Here is a 19359-nt window from a genome sequence, read left to right on the forward strand (position 1 = left end):
GTGACGATGGGATCCTAGCTAAAGAGGGAAGACTGACTGAGGAAAAATGCTCCAGCTCTGATAATCTGTGTACATGGGACACTGAATAAATCAATCAATCAGTCTGTCTATCTATCTATTAATCTTACTATCTATCTATCAAACCATCTATCTATCTATTTATAGCCAAGCGCCTTGATCCGGGAAGAGGTCACAAACAAATCGCCTCCATGTCACCGTGTACACTTCCATTTGTCTGCTCTCCCTGCAACTCACTAGTGGCGTAATTACAAGGGGGCCAGTCGGGGCCGCTCGCCCGTCATATCCTAGGCCCCCCACTGGCCTTCCACGTGAAATTTCGGGATATTCAATGTGCGGGCTGTTATGTTATAAATGGTGTGTGTGTATACCCTGCCCACGGCGAGGTACAGGGAAATGTGAGGAAGTTTGGCTACTGGCTGGTCGCCGCGGCTGCTCCACCCAGGATCCATAGCGACACCACGTGCAGGCTCTTCGTCAGCGCCAGTCAAGGGGTGAAAAAATAGGAATGTATGACGGCATGCTGGAAAGGATAATTTCCGTTACACGCACAGTACACTGAGAGAACTGTCGACCAAGAAAGCAATACTCGTTGAAAGAAAAGTCAAGGAGTTACTGCAGGCGTCCCTCTGCATCCCCGGTGATACAGGGCTGGATTCTGGTGGACTCGGGGAAATTTCGAAATACAGTACCTCTTTATTCTGCTATTTTGCAATACTCCTTAATGGTTCCTAATATGTTACTGATGCAACACACGTTCATGTGAAAAGTAAAATAAATAGTATAAGTAACAATACAAACGTGTAATAGGAAAATTAAATCATCGAGGGTGTTTTTCACCTGTGCTAACTTGAATGCGACTTAATGACAAAGGCGTTGCTTCGGAAGTGGGTCCTAAAACTTCAGCGGCGTGAAAGAAAAAGTTAGCAGAATAAGACTGTAATCAGGGGGGTGAAGCAGTGAGATGAAACTATATAAATACAAACAAATACAAATAATGGATAACACCAGCGAGTTCACAGATGCGTAAGGCTAAAGGAATAACTGATTTGCTAGAGGATATTATAGAAACAGTAAATGATCACCCATGTAAGATGGCCAGAAATTATGGTCCTGTTGACTTATTAAACAAGGCCTCTAACTTTCCTTAACACTTGATTTCCTTCCAACTCAGTAATACCACCAAGGTCATCTGACGTTTACGGTATGCCAATATGCATCATGCTGTATTATTACTATTATTATTATTATTATTATTAGTTGCTGCTGTTGTTGTTTTAGCCACAGGTTCATCTGAAATGTGAACCCAGTGGACTGCAGGCTGAAGTTGTCTTCCTCCTACAGTCCGTCATCATAATTTGATGAATAGGGAAGGAACTAAGGGGTGTTTATATAAACCGGTTGATGCATACAGTAAGCAAAGTACAGTCTGAGACAATGTATCTTTAACAGCTCTGGGACTCCGATCTAACTATCCGATGAAGTAATTTTCCATCTTATTCTTGCTCTTCCTAGACGATTCTCCTCATCTTAGGAAAGCATCACGGTACTGAAGGGGATAATGAAGGCTGTATCTAACCCCATCAATTCGAAACGCCTGCCTTAATATAAATGAAAATCGTCGAGGGATGGCAAGAATGAAATGGTAAATACGTCATCGAATTGAATGAGTTAGCCAGGTTTCAATAAGCTTCGATGTGGCCAAGTAGCGAGAGTTCATTAAGCCTGACAAGGTTATAAGATGGTGGAAAGGAAGTGTACCTGGAGATGAGAAACAAGTTAGCGGAAGAAAATGAGCTTCGCTTGAAAAGAGATGTCAGAACCAGCCGGGGAAAGAACAAAGAAGGGAAGGGGAGGAGGTAAAAAAAAAAAAGAAAAAAGGAGAGAGAGAGAGAATAATACGTGTAGGAGTCGCAAATTTGCATACACTAATGATGAGACGAAAAAAAAAAAAAGGTGGAAGTAAAGAGGAAAGGAGGTGCAATTAAATGGAAAAAGAACCACAATAATATAACTTCTCTCAATATGATGGCTGAATATTATGTGTGAATTGGATGATTATCTTTGTCTCAGGTGTTACGTAAATGTTGCCTTTAAAAGGCACTTTAAAAAAAGTGACAATCCAATAACTGGGATCGTCTCAGTTCAACGGATGGACATTGCATGCGAGGGGTAGTGATACTTCTCTCTGATGTAAAGTCAGTGTTATTTTTATAAAGGAGCTGCAAAAAGAAGAAACAGGTGTAGTAAGAAATATCAGTGATGAGAATATTATAATTTGAATTCTGTTAATTTGGTTGTGGGATAATAAGTGTGGAGAATAACGTTATGTTCCTTACCAACTAGACTCTCTTTCAACAAACATATTACTCTGGCCAACTAAATTGGCATTACCCATTCTAGCCATACCACACTTTTAGTACCTCTTAACTTGTCCAGTCTTCATGTTTCTCACATATATGTCAACAATTATTATTTCCATTCCGGTCCTACTTTCTCGATTTCCACAGTTTTCCACGGTGCGTTGTCATCAACATTAATTTACCATCTTCTGTGCATTAATGTATGGGTGAAACTACTGATTTGCCTTCAGTCTACATTTTCTGTTTTTCCTTTGACGCTGTTCGTAATCTCCATCTAGAAGTATATATATTTTTCTCGTTCTGTAAGCCAGGTAAGGTTTAAGATGACTGATATTTCCATCTGCTTATACAACAAAGGAAACCAAAGATGAGCATCCACTTTCCATCACGGTATGTTACTCATTCTCTGCATTCCTTACTTGTTTCACTCTCGACATTATCCTTTCATTCAGTTCCTTGGAAATGGTAGCGAATATCTGCCTTTCAAAAATTTCTCATCTTAGTCGAAAGCTTAAATTATTATGTGCTTGATATCATTATGCTTAGTAATATGTTCCTTTACGCTTGATAAAATACAAACACCACACCAAGGCCAATTCCATCACCTGTCTTGGTTGTACGTGCATGAACAGTTATTAGCTTATATACGATGTGTGTTTGGATTATGCACATCTACCGAGCCTCAAGAGAGCGTCATCAGGGAACAAATGTTGCTCTAATGACGCTCCATTTAATTGCTTTGCTAATTAAACTGACACGCTGTAACCACTACATGACCCACTGAGAGTCCATTGCAATATCAAAGGGAAATAGCAAGGCCGAGCGAACTGTTTATACTGCCTGAATACCATAATGTGCGAGGTGATATGAAAGGGAAGCAGTAAGGCCACGGCAACTGTTTATACTAAGATGTCATGATATACTTGGGCGATATTACACAGACACAACGGAAAGAGCAAATTGTCTGCATTTTTAGGTAACGACAGATAAAATATACCAGGGAAATAATAATGGGGAAACAACAGAGCCAAGGCAGCTGTGTATACTGTTTTAAAAATATTACACCGGGGCTATACCAAAGAGCCACTGAAACTGTTTATGAAGTTAACTATACCAGAGCGATTTAAAAGGGAAACAACAGTGCTAATAAAACTGTTTATAATGTTAAAGTAAAGATACAATTCAATATAATGCCATCATTTAGATAGTTGTTTGAGCTGCACACTGACCGCGTTTATTCTTGTTGGGTGCAGTCACACTATGCAGCTTCATCCTCTGGGATAATACGAAAAATATTACCCATACAATCTCAGAGTGTGCACCGTACTCCAGGGTCTTCCATGCAAATCACTTAGAGAATTCCATTGGTGTGTGCATCGTATTTCAAACTCCTTTATACCAATCACTTCGAAAATTCGATTCAATTTTTGGCCTACGTCCCCGGTAGCAAATGAATGGCAGGACTTATAGAGATAACATGCAATTTTGACAACGATTTTACTGTTCTCTCACGAAACTGGAAAATGAAATGTTTTATAGGTATTAAAAGGAAGGCAATGTATTTACAGAATTGGGTACCGGGGGTTAAAGACAGAACATGGTTTAAGGAATGTGTTTAACTAATACATAACATTTTCACGTTATAAATGCGAGGGTACAAGACTCACTGATTACACTAAGAAAGCACTGACATTACTTCTAAGTCAGTGGCCCATTTATCTTAAGGAGAAATAAAAAATGAATTTATGATTAAAAAAAAAAAAAACGCGCTGAGGATAAAACTTACAGTGTTCGTTAGCAATAAAAAGTTCAAGGTTAAACAAGAAACAGGTAGACCAGATAAGCCCCTAGCTATTTTGCTGAAGGCGCCCGGAATGCGTGAGGCATCATTGTACAGTCTCGAGAAAGGGACAATTTTGACGTGATGGCCACCTGCCAACATAAAGCAAGCAGAACTGGAGCTGGAGGGAGAAAAATGTTGAAACAAAAAAGCAAATGGTCTTCGCCATTACAAAAAAAAAAAAAAAAAAAAAAAAAAAAAAAAAAAGGGGGGAAAATTCAAACGTGTCGCCGGACTGCATATATATATATATATATATATATATATATATATATATATATATTTTCTCCTTGCGATGGGAGTTAGATAAAGTCTACATTGGGGACCCTCACTGCAAAGCGTATCCATAAAGAAAAAAAATAATCGTGGGGTAAGGAGAGTGCTATGAAAATAAATGTCACCGGACAGAAGAAACTAAATTGTATGTGTGCTGAGTGATTATGCAGTGTTGGATTTTGTACAGTAGGTTCTGATACATAAGAACAGATAACCGGTTCATAACTTCAAAGAAAGATACACTGATAATTAAATATGTGTTACTGAAATATATTTTAACTCAGAAATATGTTACGATCTGTGTTAGCCTTCATATTGGGAATGTGCGGGACGCAGTTTAATATATTCGCCATATTTTGCTTTTTGTCATATAGCATTCTGGTCAGCTGCATTCCATTCTGGAAAAATGCAGAGATACACATTTCCTGTATTTTAGTACTTTTTATTCTCTATCCATAGCAGTATAAAAAAAATTCAGTGCTATATTGAAAAATGTTACTGTTTTCTAAACACATAATATAGGGACAAACCTAAAAGAGCTGATAGTTTCCTGTCATATTTTTGAAATGAATTTTAAGTACAAACAGGAGTAAAATTCAACTTAGTAACGTAGTTATGAAGACTCTGAAAAAGACTGGGAAAATTTACGAGCATTTACGTGCAAGATGGCGGTGTAGGAAGGTAACAGAACAGAATGCAGGATGTAACACTATATTTGCCTTCTCTCCATCTTCAGATACGAACTGTAACAATAGATTATAATGCGGTTCTAGTCACGAAGAAATGCTATGGAGAGGATGCAGAGTCGTAGTATTGTCTTTTTCCGCCACTGAGCTATGAGATATATGCTGCCAAGGACGAAAATCCCGGTCAAGTAAAAGTGAAAGGACTATAATATTTCTATCATCACCCTCCCCCCTCCATCCCCCCCCCCGCGGACTCTGTTGCAACCTGTCCAACTCTGCAATAAAAGAGAGAGAGAGAGAGAGAGAGAGAGAGAGAGAGAGAGAGAGAATATCCCTCGGTTCTCCTCGTCCATGAAATTAATCAGGAACTGCAATTGTCCGGTTCACCATTTTTTAAAACCTTCAGGCGAGCCGCATAAAATTATCGTCAGTTATGCGTGATTTGCGGCTTTAAATTGCGGCAGTTCTCTCTCTCTCTCTCTCTCTCTCAGTTATCAGCAACTATCTCCCAGGCATCATAAGTGTTACAATGTGCGTATATCAGGTCAAGTGGTTGAGTAAAATGCTGCAGAACGAAAAAACGCAAGATCGCTGCGAAACAGTTCAGGGATTTCAGTGTCGTTAAAGTATTTTTTTTTTCCCTGATCTAATACCCACCGACATATCCTAAAAATACCCCCGCTAATGCCAGTCCAGATGAGACATCCTTGTATTCAGTCCATTTTCAGGGTACAGCATTTTTATTCGGCTCGTTGGACATGTCTGTTTCATCTTTTCGAGAGCTCCACCTCGTTTGCTGATATTCTCTCCCTCTCCTAAAACACACACACACACACACACACACACACACACACACACACACACACACATACGTAAAAGAATTTGCTATTGATGACGAAATTGTCTTCATATTTTACAACCCAAAAAATGTTGAGTTTGTCGTCCGTAAATATATATGGAAATTCATTTATATAATTATTTTCCCTTTCATGGTTAAGACAAGTCTTGTACTCTAGTACAACTAAAATCAGACGATTTTACTTAGCTAAGAATGAATCATATATGCCTGCGTATTAATAACTGCCACCCCCACCGCGATTAACCCCTTTGTCTGATTATTTACTCTGTATCTTATTCAAGCTTTTTCCTGACGATTCCATTTAGCTCTCCAGAGATTTTTTGCACTGAAGGAGTTAGGTATACACTTTTTTAATCTATTCACTACTAGAATAGATATACACTTCTTTAATCTAATCACTACTAAACCGTTGTGCCAAACTGAATAAAACTGTCGGGAAGTAAATTTACGTTCACACCAAATGCTTGCAGGCGCGAGTGGGGCAAGCTACAGTTTTGCCTCACTATAACCGATACAAGTGGTCCCACTGGACGCAGGCGGGTGTTGACGAGGACTTCTATGGGTTACAGTGCCGCAGAACTCCCACCCGCCACCGCCCGCGCCAGCATACATTTGGTGTGGACACGACCTATGAAGAATGAACTAGAAAACTAAGGCAACGATTTGAGAGTTACCGCGTCAATGTATAAATAAAACAAATAGCAGGCTATAATGTAGGCAGGCCCTTCCAGTTATAAAAGTATCCTTCAACTTTAATATAATCATCCAGGTGTGACAAATACACATGGTGGTTTGTAAACGGCGCTCCACTAGAAACGCACCGGGCAATATCTTAACGTGTTGCGGGGACAGCTCGGTTTGTTGATGTGGACGTGGCAGTGAGAGTGGGATATGAATAAGTGATGCAGGGTTGGCAGTGGTAACGCTGACTGGGCCGCCTCCGCAACCCACGAGAAATCACCTTGTAGTGTGAAAGAGGGGAGTTATTTAAGGATCATTCAGTATATATATAAGACGTCATCTTCTTGTACGGATTAATCTTTATCTTTATGGCCGCCTTCCTATTTGCTGCTTTCATCTCCAAGACCTTGAGAGTGTTTATCATCTCTGCCCCATTCAGAGCTCCGGCACCAAAGGGGACTCACTCCTTTTCATAATTTGCCCGCAAACTAGAAACCAGCAGGACTTTGTTTGTGTGTGTGTGTGTGTGTGTGTGTGTGTGTGTGTGTGTGTGTGTGTGTGTGTGTGTGTGTGTGTGTGTGTGTGTGTGTGTGTGTGTGTGTGTGTGTGTGTGTGTGTGTGTGTGTGTGTGTGTGTGTGTGTGTGTGTGTGTGTGTGTGTGTGTGTGTGTGTGTGTGTGTGTGTGTGTGTGTGTGTGTGTGTGTGTGTGTGTGTGTGTGTGTGTGTGTGTGTGTGTGTGTGTGTGTGTGTGTGTGTGTGTGTGTGTGTGTGTGTGTGTGTGTGTGTGTGTGTGTGTGTGTGTGTGTGTGTGTGTGTGTGTGTGTGTGTGTGTGTGTGTGTGTGTGTGTGTGTGTGTGTGTGTGTGTGTGTGTGTGTGTGTGTGTGTGTGTGTGTGTGTGTGTGTGTGTGTGTGTGTGTGTGTGTGTGTGTGTGTGTGTGTGTGTGTGTGTGTGTGTGTGTGTGTGTGTGTGTGTGTGTGTGTGTGTGTGTGTGTGTGTGTGTGTGTGTGTGTGTGTGTGTGTGTGTGTGTGTGTGTGTGTGTGTGTGTGTGTGTGTGTGTGTGTGTGTGTGTGTGTGTGTGTGTGTGTGTGTGTGTGTGTGTGTGTGTGTGTGTGTGTGTGTGTGTGTGTGTGTGTGTGTGTGTGTGTGTGTGTGTGTGTGTGTGTGTGTGTGTGTGTGTGTGTGTGTGTGTGTGTGAGTAGGATGTTGGTGGGGGAGGGATGAGGCAGAGGTGTAGGCAGGATGTCCTGGGATGACGGCGGGTATAGTAACAAAAAGGGTGTAGTAAACTCAGTGTATATGAGCATCATAGGCGGAACGGTAGGGTTGCGGTGAAGGTTTGATGGAACACTTTCTCCTGAGACTAAGAGGAACAACAAGAAAAACAGTATGCATTTCTACCAAATATGTGACTTCTTACCTCTCATGCATAACTAACTCATCATCATCACCATCATCATCATCATCAAAAAAAAAGGAGAAACTAACTTAAAGTCTTGCAAACTAAATGGCGAGTGAATGAGCGTATGAATAACTAACAAAGAAAATGAAATTTCTACACACACACACACACACACACACACACACACACACACACACACACACACACACACACACATTTCCCTCGCATTTTATGGTACATTGGCATCATTTTCTACATCATTTTCTAAGTTATTTTTGTTGCTTCAAGACGACTATTATTCGCCTTTGGGAAGAAATCTTACAGTAAAAGCGACACAATAAATCCCAACAATAAATCCCTTTCAAGTAGTATACAAATCCTATGAAAGCCTAACACTTCATTGCAAAGTATTATGCACAGGACATCACATCTGCAAAGCCTCCATGTTGCAGTAATTTTCCAGTTTCCTGAGATGCCAACCAAAGTATCGACGCTACTGGCCATAACAGTCCTGGGATGGCCCCATTCTTCTCTACGCCACACTCATAAATCCACAGGAGGGGCATTTTCTCTCGCATGTTGATCCTCTCTACTGCACCTGTAGGATACTTTCTCTCTTCTCCTTTCCCTCTCCGTCTCCCTCTGCCTCTGCCTCTCTCTCTCCCTCTCTCTCATTTCCCCTTATCATACTTTCCTATCTTCCCTCTGGCTCGCCTCTTCTTTTTCCGACCATTCCTTGTTCATACACCCCTTTGGTATATCACAGTACATTCTCCACATAAGGCCAGACAACATCAGTATACGAGTATTTCTCTCTCCTCTGCACAATTTTTTACAACTCGGAGGATATCATGTGTACCTTTCAGTGGAGCCAAAAATATTATTCTTACACCGCATCTACAGAACTCCCAGAACCTCCATTTGTAGTTTCGTAATGAACCAACATACAAGTATTACAAACATACAACTAAAGAGAATTACGATCGTTTAAGAGATTTATCTAATGGAATGCTATGAACAGCTAGGCACTTCAGTGTTTATTCTGATGCGTCAAAAAAAGAAAAAATGAAAAAAAATGTGGAATTCATGACAAGAGTAGAGGAATTACAGAAAAAAAAAAAACTCAATATACATTCAAGATGCTCGAAAATTGAGGATGGTTAAACTGACGAAAAATTAGGGATGAGAAGAGCTATAAAATTTTTGAGATTCGGCATATGTGAAAGCCAAATACCTATTCTGTGGCTCCGCAGCAAACACATAAACACCGAAAATGAGTCCAGCGTAATGGCAGAACTGTTGTTAGCTCTTTTTCCAATCATGTGGCCGTGTTTTTCGAGGTGGTCTGGAGGGAAATGCAGTGAACAAGGAGATCCCAAGTGTAACATAAAATAAATTAAAATGTAAATAGTAAAGCTTGGAGTCATAACGCAATCTCCAGTGACCTCATTAAAGAAGCCTGTGTTTTGCATTACGCTTCAAATACCAATACAATGCTTGATCATCAACAGAACAAACTAGGCATTAGATATTGAGTACTAATGATTACAAGTCAAATTATATTACTATTATAACACAAGAACAGATACAAATTATTAGCGATATGTAAGGACTCTCGTGATATGATGAGATTGGTGGAGACCTTGCAAAATAACGGGTTTATATGAACATATACACAAAGCTCAGTATGACAACCCATATCTCTTGGACAGTGGTTACTATAATTAAGAATCGGCCAAGACAAAAATCTTCAAATAAATAAAGAAAATGTAGAGCAAGAAATAAATAAGACCAAATGGGAATAAACTGTTTGCTCTAAAATGAGATTCGTCTGAGTTAGCCAAAACCAATGCGGACTCTCGGCATCCCCAACTCCACGAGACAGATAAGGTAACTTTACTGAGCCACTTATTAACGATCATATTTCCTTCGTATTTGCAAAGTTGGCCCCCTGAAGTTTATCTCCATTGAATACACAGCTTATTGGGGCTTGACTGCAACTCCTGGACGTCCCTTGTCTGGCTTATTGCAGACTCCAGATACTGATTTATCTGGTCGATGAGTTAAGATAAATGAAAGACTCTTCTGTGTGGATGAAATATTAAGAGAAATACTTGAATTAGTTAGCCAAATGAAATGAACGCAATTTGTGAGGTTAGCTGGGATTTTACGAGATATTTCAGCCACTATAGTATAATGATATTCTTTATCTCTGATTCTTCTTGCTACTACAGGGCAATGTTACTTATCATGAGAGAGCCCCTTGGTAGTGAAGAGGCTGGTGAAGGTAACATTTAACTTTTCCTCGTCAGGGCCAAATATGAGTAGTAAAATAGACAATATGGTAGTACTGCAGTGATATGGAGTGAACGAGCGTAGATTCTAATAAATATATCAAGGAAATATAAATCACAGTACCGATGTGAAGTAAATAATAAATGACAATTCTCAGCAGTTAACGAAATGATGAAATTCTACTATATGAAAAACAAAATATATCTCTTAATGCCGGTAAAACTTTCCGACAGGTTGAGAGAGAGAGAGAGAGAGAGAGAGAGAGAGAGAGAGAGAGAGAGAGAGAGAGAGAGAGAGAGAGAGATTCCCAATAGACTTCCGATTCATTTCTCGATTAGCCTCGGGAATAAGTTAGTCTCGCATTATGTAAATTACCAACCCCTTCACACCGAGGACGTCCTTAGATTATTCTAGTTAAAGTCAGGCTACTTTATGCAACGTAGGAGAGAGTCCCAAAACAGTGAAGGAGTTTGTAAAGGCTCAATCTAACGCGAGCGGTTCGGAAAAAAAAGAAAGATTATTATTACCGTAGAGAGAGAGAGAGAGTTCCCATTTTATCGTAGTACCCATGTTCAGGAGTGGCAGAAAAAAATCATGACGGGAAACTGCATATCAATTAATAATAAAATAATAATAATAATAATAATAATAATAATAATAATAATAATAAAAAGACGAAAAAAACGAGGAGTGGCTAATAGATTTTTAGCCTACAACTCTTATCCGTAAATTATCATTCAAGCGCTTACGTCCATAAAACACACACACACACACACACACACCATATAAAATGATGAAAATGTGATGAATGCCGTCATCTTCCCCATGCTAGTTTGGTCAGCGTTCATCTTTTTGCCCTTTAAGTTATTACATTTTCGTCTCAGGGGAAAACTTTGATCTGAATGTGATGACATGACGCAGGCGAGGAAGCTGAGAAATTAAAGACGCGCCAGATTCTGTGCAAACTTTTGATATGTTTAGCATAATAAGGGAAGTTTTACTCATATCACGCAAGAAAGATAACCTGGACCGCCAAGAATATGCAAGAATTTCACTTACATCACGTACTTTAGAATCTATGATGCTGAGCGAAATAAGAATCTACCGTATGTGTTATCAGCACTTAAGTTCGGTAAACTGGATCGTGCAAATATACGATCCAACGTACAGTTACCATCTGAGTGAGAATAAACATCATATGTACACTGATGACCGTACAACGCAGCTTTATACAATTGTGTGACCTAAAGCAGGCCTATAGGAGGTCTTTTCCCTTTAATGATGTTTCTTAATGGTTTATTCTTGTTACCTTCAGGCGAATTATATTTAGTTTTATCTGTTTACTTCTTTCTTCACCGGAGGGTTAAAATACATCCCAAAACGATATATGCTAATACTGTCATGAACTCAACCTTTGATCTACTGTTCCCTAAACTTTCCGCCAAGCTTGGTTAAAGTCTAGTAAAACCGATTCTCTATTTTGTTCACACACACACACACACACACACACACACACACACACACACACACACACACACACACACACACACACACACACACACACACACACACACACACACACACACACACACACACACACACACACACAAGCAGAATCATAGACAGTATGCGGCTCACAGTTATAAAAACAACGGATAAACAGAAACACAAGTGAAGAAAAACAATTAAATGTAACAAAATTTCTATGAGAGAGAGAGAGAGAGAGAGGGGGGGGGATGAGATGAGGTAATATGCAAACTCCTACTGCGCTACAGCCATACACCTGTACCACCTGGCGTGCAGTAACACCAGGTAATCCACCCAGGTAATTACTTCATTCATTTTTACAGCAACCCGACCCACACACTTCCTCCTCACTGGATACCCTCCCTTCTCCTCGCCTTGCTTCGCCTTGCTTTGCCTTGCGTCGCCTTGGCCCGTATTATCGTCCAGTGAGGAAACTCCCTAACACCTCTTCCTTAGCGGTTTATTTCTTGATGTGGATAGTTAATATCCATTTGTACGTTATTTACGTAGAGTATTGCGATATTTGAATGATTTACATAACACAGGAGAGACAAGCAAGGTGTAATAAACAAAATTAAATGCTTAGAAAGAGGTGTGCAGGAGCTTCCTTAACTGACAAGAAGACAGGCCTTGCCTTGCCTCACCTAACTTTTCTTCGTTTCGCCTCACTTTGCCCCTCCTTGTCTCATTTAATCTTGCTTCCACTCGTCTTGCTTCATTTTGCTTCCTCTCACCTCGTCCCACCTTTCGTCCTCTCGCCTTACCTCACCTTTCTCTCCTCTCCTGCTGAGGTATTTCATGAAGAAACAAGTGTAAAGTACTAACCAGATAAGGAGGCATAGCGCCCTTATATGAGAATTCGCTAAACTCTACGGGAGTGCATCACCTTGTTTCCAAAAATCCTTAGTAGCCGACTGATGGACAAGATCATTCCTAGAGATCCGGCATCATCTTAAAATAATAATAATAATAATAATAATAATGATAATAATACGGTATAGTCACAGGGGTAGGTGGTGGAGTAGTGGTGAGCAGGTCTAGTTCACAATTACAGAAGATGAACTCGAGTCTGACTCCCGGATCGATCAGACTGGTTGTAGAGTTGCTGTGGTTGTCTCTATGTGAAAGGATGGGGTGTCAAAATAATAATAATAATAATGATAATAATAATAATAAAAATAATAATAATAATAATAATAATAATAATAAATGATGAGCAGCGTCAGCGTACATCGAAGAGTAGAGGATTACGAAATTCGCCAAATGGTTCTAGAAAACAAAGATCCAATGAATGCCTTATGCACCAAAAACAGCACATTTATTAGACCCACAGTCCCCGGGAACTAAATTTACTTGCTAAAATCGAATATACCACCAAGTATTTAGGAAAGTGAACATTTGCTCTTCATCTGGAAATTTTGGACGTGGGATTTTTTTTTTAGGCAGGGTAGCAGGTTAACAATGTCCATAATTTTTCTGCCTAACATGGAAAATCTATGCTCGATGATCACTGAAAAGCCTGATCGCGTGAAAGCCTCTGAATGGAACGAGGATCATCTTATCTGGCAGTTAATAAGTCTGCTAATCAGGATAAACTCTGATCATTAGTGAGAAAGATCGCCGACTCCTTGTCAATGGCCACTAATCACATCCACTAACATGGAACTGGGAATCTGTGTATTGATGTATTATAAAAACACTAATTACAAGAAAACCGAGGAGCATTAAGTGATTTCGTGCATCTCCAGACGATAATTATCAGTGATTGCATGAAATTCTTAAAAACAGAGATTTCCTGTAATAAATCTACGGTGAAATCAAACTCTCTCTCTCTCTCTCTCTCTCTCTCTCTCTCTCTCTCTCTCGGCCACAATGCATAATTAAGCGAACACCACAGACGCTGCTGGAGCAGTGGTTGGAAGCTGGTGATATGATTCATGAGGCAATTACTCACTATGAACGCGTGCCTATTACAGTGAAAATGAACATGATGATTTTTGTCTGTAAATTACCACTGGAAAAGAGAAATTACCCCAGGAAAAGGGAATGGGACAAATTAAATGACTGAATATTATATGCACTAAAAGCAGTGAACTTATGGCCAAATTTGTCATTCCAGTTCATCGTATGTTTTTGCCATCATGCCGACAGTGAGTGGCGCTTTAATAAATATCTTTGCTGATTTATTATACGGCGGTAATTACTAACACAGACTCTTCAAATATGTTAAAAGATGATCAGAAATATATATTGGTCGTTTTTTTCTTTTTTGTTCATGAGGTAACTTTTTTTTTTTTTTTGCGCAAGAGTTCACAGTGTGGATCTCTTCACAATTTGCCATTAAACTGAGTGGAAATGATTGGCGGCAACTTCATCGAAAACATTTTACATTTGTTCCTTTCAGAACTGTGTTGTGTATCAAAACTAAAAATTGCTAATGTAAAAAATAATAGGCCTAAGCTTCTTACGCTGATTTTTAGGGTCGTTTTGTTATATAAACTTCCATTTTTTCCGTCAGACAATGTGTTAAAGCTTGTTAAAATGGTGTAACAGTATGCTGGGTGACGTCTGAGCACTGAGTAAAGATCCATGTATTGTGGAAGGTAATTTTAATATATGGCTGATATTACGCTACACAGTTAAATATATGAACGTACGGAAGAGTTCTGGGATCTATAAGTTTTCTCTGTAATGTATTTTATGTTAATTCTACCAGAGGCATAAAAATATCAGCATAATATTTATTGGATAATTAATCAGCCACTGAAAAATGGAAAGAAAACTGTTCGAAACTTACCCCAGAAAGTAATTATGAATTTAAATATTTCCTTGAAAAACTATGATAAATAAGTTTCCCTAATAGATATCGTTATACCTATAAATCAATATCTATCTATCTATCTATCTATCTAGCTAGCTATCTGTCTATCTGTCTGCACGCATAACTACATCTACAACACCGCATTTTCCAAAATTCACTCTGTGACGTGATTTTTATCGTGGGGTGCAGTGAAGGCAAAAAAATTAATGAGGCAAAGTTTAAAAAAAAAAAAAAAAGGAAAAACTTATATTTTTGTTTGTAAAGGCAGAAAAATTAGTAAGGCAAAGGGAAGTAAGAAAAAAAAGAATAACACTTTCATTTTTGGTTCATTATGCCTTCATCAAAAATTACTGGACTTACAACTGGCCTGTAATAAACCACGAGGTAAAATCCGGGCTAATAATGTGAAGTGAGGGATGTGTTTTTTGAGAGAGAGGGAGGAGGGGAACGTCCAGGACCCAGGCTCACCATAACTGCGGCATATATCAGTGAAACTAGCTGTAAGTCATACCTAAGCACTGAAGCCTCCATATGTTTTCTAAAGCATGATACAGTCCAATATCATGCAGTAAGCCTCAAAAGACAGGATTGTTAATATATGAGAAATTTGTGATGCCCGAGAAGACCAATAAGACTGAGACTGTAATGTGAAGTGGATGGTCCAGGGAAGGGTGGTTTGGTGGTGGGGTTAGTCATGTTTGGTGTGGAGTGGGTCACGTCGGGTGGTGGTGTGGGGTCATGTCCTGTGGTGGTGTGGGTCATATTAGGTGGTGGTGAGGGGTCATGTAAGGTGGTGGTGCGGGGTCATGTCAGGTGGCGGTGTGGAGTCATCAGGTGGTGGTGTTGAACATGTCAGGTGGTGGTGTGGAGTTATGTCAGGTGGTGGTGATGGGGTCATGTCAAGTGGTGGGGTTGGTCATGCCACGTGGTGAGGTGAGTCATGTTAAGTGGTGGGGTAGGTCATGTCTGGTCTCGTGAGGCCAAACTGTCCAGCCACGTCACAGGAACTCTCGTAAAAAACTTTCCACCGGATAAACTCTTTTAAGTTTTTCATGTCACAGTCTCATGGAGGTAAGTAATCCACTTTAGCAACGTTGGACAGTCTTGGGGCAACATGTCTTGTGTCCCCGCAGTTAAGAAATGAAAGAACTTACGCTCCTCCATCTGATGACTTTTGTCTGAATTTCACTTTGTTGCTACAAGATGATTATACTCAGCTTTGTACAGCCCCGTGGCAGTGAAGAAGTTAATGGCAATTGTATTAAACTCTCACAGAAAAAAAAAAAGCCTCCTCAAATTTGGATAAAAAGGTCTGATGGCAACAAAATGAAACAGAAATGACGTTATTGGGCTACAAGATTTAAGACCTTGTTATAAAAGAGATTTAGAAATAGGAAAGATTTACCTTAATACAAATAGTCAGAGCTCGTTTTGCACACTGAATTACTTCACGCATAAAGCAGGCCTGGAACGAATCGCAGGATCAGTTAGTCCAATTCTCAGCTTGTCTCGTGTAGGTAGCAAGACCATATGATTTCGGAATGCTTAACTTGAAATATAAGTCAGACAATTTAAGCAGCAATTTTCTCTCATATATTCAACATCGATGAAACGATATAATATAAAGTACTGCACAAACATATGTGATTTGTAAAAGTGAAAAGTACACATAAATAGCGAGTACTTTACCCTCGATAATTCATCTCATACGATTTACTGAACACCCTGAGGCGTATAATTAATCAGCGTTATCAAGTAAACAGAATAAGCTTACAAGCGTTGACAGATATCTAATGCCGGTGCAAATACCAACAGTGACATTAACAAATACATCATATTATCTAGTCATAATTCTTATCATTCCTACTGTCAAAAACACCGTCACCATGGCTACCACAATCATCATTTCCCCTCGCAGGATTTATGATAAATTCCTTAAATTCGGTGACAGCCTCTGTATTTCATTTTTTCTTCGATCAGAAAGTGAAGCCATGTTACCGACTGCACTTGTCCCTGTCTAGGCAAGGCGGGCATGGGTTGCAGGCGGCTGTGTCCCTTTATTTCTCTGTGGTAGGTCGCCGAAATGTCATGAGGTAGAGGTTGGTAATATAGAGTAGCAGCCTTAACCTTCTTGTGTTATATTCGAGCTAATGGAGGACGGTTAGAGTCAGCTGTGGGTGAGTCATATAAGCCTGAGTCTTCGTACTGCTATCAATAACTCTCTCGCGCTCCGAACAACTCTAGCGCTTTAATTCAGCTGACGCCAGACAATTTATTTAGGTGATTCTGAGACATAGGAACCATAGTGTTAATACTACTACCAAAAACCCTTTCACCTTCGGAAAAATTCTAGTATTTTATTCCAACTAACGAACGACTATATCAAATAGACAGAAGTGACCTAAGAGTGTTAACGCAACCAAATATGAAATACGGTGTGCGTAGGTCAAATTGAACACCACTTACTGTACTGTTACATCAGGGAACGTTGGACCATAAGCCAAAATGTTTTTCATGGATGTAAACGCGGGAGTGATATTTTATGAATAAAAGTTTGGGGAAAAATATCCATTAGCCAACTCTCAAAAAATTGTTTTTTGATAAACTGATATGCATTTTTCCCGCTATCTATTTTTCCTACCACTTTTGCACATGGATATGACGATGAAATAATGAAAACTGCATGATTTTCCGTAATGCTAGTCACACACACACACACACACACACACACACACACACACACACACACACACACACACACACACACACACACATCTAGTGGACAGTTAGCCATAAACACTCTTCCAATCACAGCTACTGGTAAATCGCAATCGTTAAATCGTTTCAGAGTGCTGTGCTAAACGCATTATTATTAACTGGCTATGACAACATGATTCTTGACAGCATCTTGTGTGAGAGGCAGATGACATGTCTGAATAATCTTGTTGCAAAAGAAATTGTAGCTGACTTGGCTGTTGTTGTAATTATAGCTAAAATTAACCCCTTCTTTAGAAATGCTCGACATAACCCTCAAGTTAGTTGTGATCTCTTGTGCTTTTCTCGCATTGTTCCAGCCCTGGGGTGCGATTTATATATTTAACAAAAACAAACTGATCACGCCATTATAATAACAAGACAAAAGTAATATTACTGAGGACAAAAATATCAGCCTACAGCAGTCAGACCTAAGTCAATAATCCCAATCAAAATAATTCCATCCACTGATGCAAATTACTTAAAAACAGGAACATACAGCAAAATAAAATAGATGCGAATCTAATCAACGTCTTTTTCATGAAATTAATTAATCACCCGCAGTTTTATTTACCTTGCAAAACTCAAACCATAATATGCCTGCTGATCTACCTGGCCCGAGGAACAGGTCAGCGTGAAGAAAATTTTACACCTCTTACCTAGCCCTCGTCCTCTACACCTGGCGAGGCGAAAGAGCTGTAGTAGCTGTGGTAGTAATAGCAGGCTGCTGCATTCTGTTGCAATTACTAGCAGTATTAGTAGCCGGCTGCTGCATTTTGTGGTATTTCTTGGTATTAGCTTTACACACACACACACACACACACACACACACACACACACACACACACTATTCACATCACCACTTGCACCGTCAACATAGCTAATCTCTCTCTCTCTCTCTCTCTCTCTCCCTCCCTTTCTCTCTCTCTCTCTCTCTCTCTCTCTCGTATATACAGCAAGTCCATCTCGTTTCCAGTGTGAGGGTAATTCATGAACAGGAGCGGATTCTCTTTGGTGGGTGAGCTGTGAATGGGGCAAGGATGATAAACACTCAAGGTCCGGGGCTCTGAAAGCAGCAAAAATGAACACGGCCACCAAGGCAAAGATTAAAAGGCACAGTTGAGAGAGACTTTCTGTCCAACCTCGCCTGCGGGCCTTTACACGTTGCTTTACACTCCATTAGCCCAGGCAGCCAAAAGCAGACGTGAAATTTAAAAGAACGAAAGGGAAGTTGGAAGAGATTTCATACTCCACCATACATAAAAGAATAAATAATTACGTAGGCAAGTAAATAAATAATATCTTCTTCCCATTAGAGGTCGGTTACATTGACCTCCATTAGGATTTTCACTTGCAGTAATCTCCTAAGGTCAAATTAATCAGTTGCCGGTAGTAATGGTAATATAAACATTTGTCAGCGCAGGAATACAGTAAATAAGGTCTGTTTACTTCGCCTTCACTTCAAGATGTCTCTCCAGTGCTGATTAAATCTTCCAGTGATAATTACAACTGAATAAAAGATGTTAAAAAGCTCTGGCCATGGCAATCCGAACAAAGATGACAGTAGAATGGACAATAAAGGAACTTACGCAAACCAACAGCGGTTAGTTTAGCAGAGAATAATTGGAAGGTCTTTTTTTTTTCTTTTTTTTTTCCCGGAATGTAATCATGTTTCAGCGACTGGCTAATTTATGGTCATGTTTTAGAGCGGGGCTGTCCTGTGTTGCCTTAGAGGAATATATTGCGTTTAGGTCGACATTGGCGCCATCTACTCCACGCTTAAGCTGACTCAAAGTTTGATGTGAAATCTTAAAGCGAGTCGGCATAGGTTTTGCTT

Source organism: Coenobita brevimanus, chromosome 26 (genome assembly GCF_032717465.1).
Source record: "Coenobita brevimanus isolate Jiangsu-jjx chromosome 26, ASM3271746v2, whole genome shotgun sequence".
NCBI classification, from domain to species: domain Eukaryota; kingdom Metazoa; phylum Arthropoda; class Malacostraca; order Decapoda; family Coenobitidae; genus Coenobita; species Coenobita brevimanus.